We start from the raw sequence: 5003 nt of genomic DNA, 5'->3' as shown, positions 1-5003 counted from the left end.
TGGAGTTTGTCCGAGGAAAAATTTTCAAATTTTTTTTTTTTTTTTTTGCTTTAACCCCTGACTACTCTACTACAACAATTATTACAACTTTTGTTTAAAATAATAATTACACAATACGCTATTTCTTCCATGTTTTAATGTTAATAGTAAACCCTTTGTTTGCCAAAAATAAAGAGTTTAACTCTTTAAAATAAAGTTTACTGTGGTAGTACTACACTCAACCAACACTAGGGAAGGCAGTTTTTGTCAGAGCCCTTGTTATTCTTAATTTTGACATTCATTTTCATTTTTACACCAGACATATATATCGGTTCAAAATATCGGTTATCGGTCTACTTGATCTGTAATAATCGGTATCGGCATCGGCCTTGAAAAACACATATCGTCGATATACATATATTTTCGATAAAACAATCTTTTCACGCAAAATTAGCAATGCTGCGCGTCTGATATAAATACAGAGCCATTTCAGGAGCGCGGACAAGATCTTGTGATATTAAACGTGACAATGAGGTGTCAGTATAAAGTTGAGTTTGTGGTAAAACCTTCGATAGTGCTTGCGTTATTGTTCTCTCTTATTGTGTACATGTGCTGTTTGTTTGGGTTTCCAATCACGTGCGTTTGGGAATGCATGTGATGCACTTTGTGTTGCACTGTTATTATTTACAAGCGTGGAGTGCGTCTCCATCTCAGCAGCTCGGTCGACAAACTCTTCTTCTGCATATGCTGTGAGTTTGGGTTGCTTAATGTTCATCTGGGAAAACGGTGTGCATTATCTCACTAGATCTGTAACATAAATCATTTATAAACCTATGCCAACACAGGAGAATACGAATGGAGAATGCGATTTGTTGTACATCGCGATTTCAATATAAAAGTTTAAACCCTTGCTCTGAGTTTGCATGTGGCCAAATATTAAAATTGTATGGATTTAAACGTCCTTGAATCACACTGTAAAGTAAAGCATCGCCAAGCAGTTGGTGCCCTCTGCAGGTATTTGTTATAATATATAATGTATTGGTCAAGCTCATATTTTGGTTATGCTCATATTTTGTGTAGGCATATATTACATTATGTAGGCCTATTTTAACAGTGTTGTTCAATAAAACCATGTAATTACTTGGTTTTGATACTTTATTTGAACCAATTATTATTGCCTCATCGTTAGTTTATATATAAATAGTCATACTAAAGCCCGTTTTTCAATTAGGTCTATTTGTATTACTAAAAAATATAAGATTACTAAATTGTCAAAATAATCAGTAGATTACTTGATTACCAAAATAATTGTTACAGCCCTAGATTAGTTCAAATATTTCAAAATACAACTGCATTGTTTTGATTTGTGATTAAAAGACAAATATTTTGTCATTTAAAAAAAAATCTTAAAAATAGTATTAAAATATTGTCTCATTCTACAATCATATATTCATGAAAAAAAAATTGAATAAGGGAATTTTGAATAAGGAAAGCGATAACTTTGCCATAATATCCTTTCAAATGTTAAAGTTGCCACAGTCATTGCATGCTATTGTGCTGCACTTTATTTGTACCATTTTGTTTTATTAGTTTATTAGAATTTGAAAGATAACAATATTGTTAAGTGAGATCTCTGATTTTAGTCCTTGAAAACCAAAAAAGTAGTGCTTGAAAAGGAAGCCACAGTCATTGCATTCTTTGCATGTGCTGCACTTTATTTGTACCATTTTGTTTTATTAGTTTATTAGAATTTGAAAGATAACAATATTGTTAAGTGAGATCTCTGATTTTAGTCCTTGAAAACCAAAAAAGTAGTGCTTGAAAAGGAAATCCTGGAATTTAATTTTGCAGTTTCTATACGAACCCTGACTAATTGAAATCAGATTACCAGACCTTTTCCTTGCAGTTTAATTTCTCTTTTCCTTTCTTTTCTTTTACCTTGCCATTTTCTATTTCTTAGCATTTCATTTCCTTTTCCTTAGTTTGCTGTTTTTATTATTTTCTTTTTCATTTTCTTGTCCTATTAAAGGGGTCATATGATGCGATTTCAAGTTTTCCTTTCTCTTTGGAGTATTACAAGCTGATTGTGCATAGATAAGATCCCTGAAGTTGCAAAGACTAAAGTCTCAAAACCAAAGAGATATACTTTATCAAAGTTAAGACTCTGCCACGCCCCCCTAAAACGGCTCGTTCTAACACGCCCCCACATATCTACCTCACTATGTGGAAATATTTGCATAATGCTGCCCAAATGTGCACGCAAAGAAAGAAGGCGTGGTTTCAGTAACCGCAGTTAGTGTTGATGCAGCCATGTCAGGGAGACGCTGTGTGTTTCTAGGAGGAGGGACTTTGTAGAAAACGAAGCGTTTGAGAGAGGCGGGGCATAGAGGATCTACAATAATGTACAGTATTTGAAAAATAATGTGTTTTTTGAACATTAAAGCATGTCAACATATTCTGTTACACCAAATACACAAAATAATGATCTTTAAAAAAGCATCATATGACCCCTTTAATTTCCTTTCCCTTTCTTTTTCCCTATTCCCTTCATTTCCTTTGCCATTTTTATTTCCCTTCTTTATTTTTCCATCTTTTATTTCATTTTCTTTTTTTGTACTCTCCTGTCTTGAACTTGTCCTAACTTTAACCATTTTTTAACCATTAGTGGGTTTTTTTTACATAGCGAGGAAAGTTTTCCTCAACTTTTCTGGCTGTTAAAATCCTTAATCTGGTTAATTAAGGTTGATTTGCATGTAGCCAAGGAATCCTGTTGTGACTACATTTTCCTGCTCATAGGTTATGTGATGTGACATGCTCTGCGACAACTGTGTTTGAAAACACTATTGTCCATGTCGATAAATACATTAATTCCAATCTATCTTGCTATATTTAAAGGGATAGTTCACCCAAAAATGAAAATTCTGTCATTAATTACCCTCAAAGTTGTTCATGTTTGGAACACAAATTAAGATATTTTTGATGAAATCTAACAGCTTTCTGACCCTCCATAGACAGCAACTGAACTACCACGTTCAAGGCCCAGAAAGGTAGTAAGGACATTGTTAAAATAGTCCACATGACATCTGTGGTTCAACTGTAATGTTATGAAGCTACGAGAATACTTTTTTGTGCACAAAGAAAACAAAAATGAAGACTTTATTCAACAATTTCTTCTCTTCCATGTCGGTCTTTACCGTGCGTTCACAAGAGTATCACGCAGGAGCCGGCATTCTGAAGTAGAACCTGAATGTGCTGCACCTTGTTTACAAGCAGAGGAATGCACACAAGTGACATGATACTCTTGTGAATGCACGGTGGAGACTGACATTGATGAGAAGACATTTGTAAATAAATTCGTTATTTTTGTTTTCTTTGCACACAAAAAGCATTCTCATAGCTTCATAAAATTACGGTTGAATTACTTTTCTTTTTAGGAGCACTTGTGCTCCTAACTTTAAAAATGTAGGAGCACGTTCAAAATTTTAGGAGCACCTTCTAATCAATAATCCAAAATTTTATCAAAAAGTAGCCTTCCCATTACGAGGTGATATTTGACTCCTCTAACTTTATTAAAATTGTCATCTTTTGTCAAATTCTTAAAAAAATGTTATTTTATAATCATTTTAAAAATTGTAATTAAAACGACAGAATAAGAACAAGTAGAATAAGAAATATAAGTTACCAATCAAATGAAATCAGTATTAACAAAATTAATTTGTAGAGGTGGCACAGAAGAACACACAAGTGGCTTGGTGTACTTTCAGACATTTAATGAGGCTCAGAGGTGGCATGAGTGCAATTAAATCCATAAATTCATGATGAGATTAATGTTTTAAATATGATTCATTCAGGAATGAATCAAGTGACTGTCTTTATGAATGGGTAATCATGAATCACTGACTCACTAGATTCGTTTAAAAACCCCCATTCATTCATAAACGAAACACCGCTGTGTTTGAATGGAGATGCGCTTGTGTCTTTGTTTTAAACTATTTTCGACAACGAAATAGAGCAAAATCAGACAATACTGTTATAGGCAGACAATGTTAGTCACCTTAATATTAACTTCTTATTTATTGAATTGTATTGTATTAAATCAGTATCAATGAATCTCTCACTTTGCTTATGAAAGGATTCGTGAGATATGTCTGTGATACATTACTCAATGCTGCAAAAACACGTAGAAACCACAAGTATGATGATGATCAGGTCAGTCGCACTGGTGCTCCTAAAATTTTTTTCATAGTCGCACGCAGTAGTTTTGTGGTGGTCGCACAATAGAACCCTGATTTGTGTTCCAAAGATAAACGAAGGTCTTAAGTGTTTGGAACAACATGAGGGTGAGTAATGACAGAATTTTCATTTTTGGGTGAACTAACCCTTTTAAGCAATGCTATATAGCTACCAGAGTGGGATTAACTATTGTATATATTTGCAAATCTTTTGAAACCGTGAAAGCTGCTCAAGGCTCTGTTTATGTTTATCTTAAAGGGGTGGTTCACTGTTTTTTTTTCTAGGCTTGATTGTGTTTATGGGGTGCAGTCTAACATGTATTAATGCTTCGTTTTTTAAAAAACGCATTATTTTTCACATAATTTACCTTTATTCCACACCACTCTGTCCCTTCTCTGAGAAACGCGCTGATCGTTTCCTGTTTTTATGAAGCCCCGCCCTCAGAAATAGGCGATGGGCTCTGATTGGTTAGCTAGCCCAGTGTGTTGTGATTGGCTAAAACGCCTCTAGTCCGTGTCTAAACATCCCGCCCCTCTTCTCAGTGGCATGTGCTCTGGTTGTATTGTAAACAACGGCGTCGTTAATATCGCTTATCAGTTTGAGCTTGATTGAGAAGCAGAGGATATTATTGAAGAGGATCGTGCAGAACCTGTGCAAGCACGGCTTTTAATGGTAGGGCTAAGTTTTTTGTTTGTTGTTGTCTCATACTTTTAGATGTTATTTGTAAATGCTACTGCTTCTGTTAGCTTTTAATATACAGTTTTATCCTGATTAAAGCTTTAATACAGTAC

Source organism: Sinocyclocheilus anshuiensis, unplaced genomic scaffold, assembly GCF_001515605.1.
Source record: "Sinocyclocheilus anshuiensis isolate Anshui unplaced genomic scaffold, SAMN03320099.WGS_v1.1 scaffold1625, whole genome shotgun sequence".
NCBI classification, from domain to species: Eukaryota; Metazoa; Chordata; class Actinopteri; order Cypriniformes; family Cyprinidae; genus Sinocyclocheilus; species Sinocyclocheilus anshuiensis.
Note: the sequence above shows the minus strand (reverse complement) of the source record.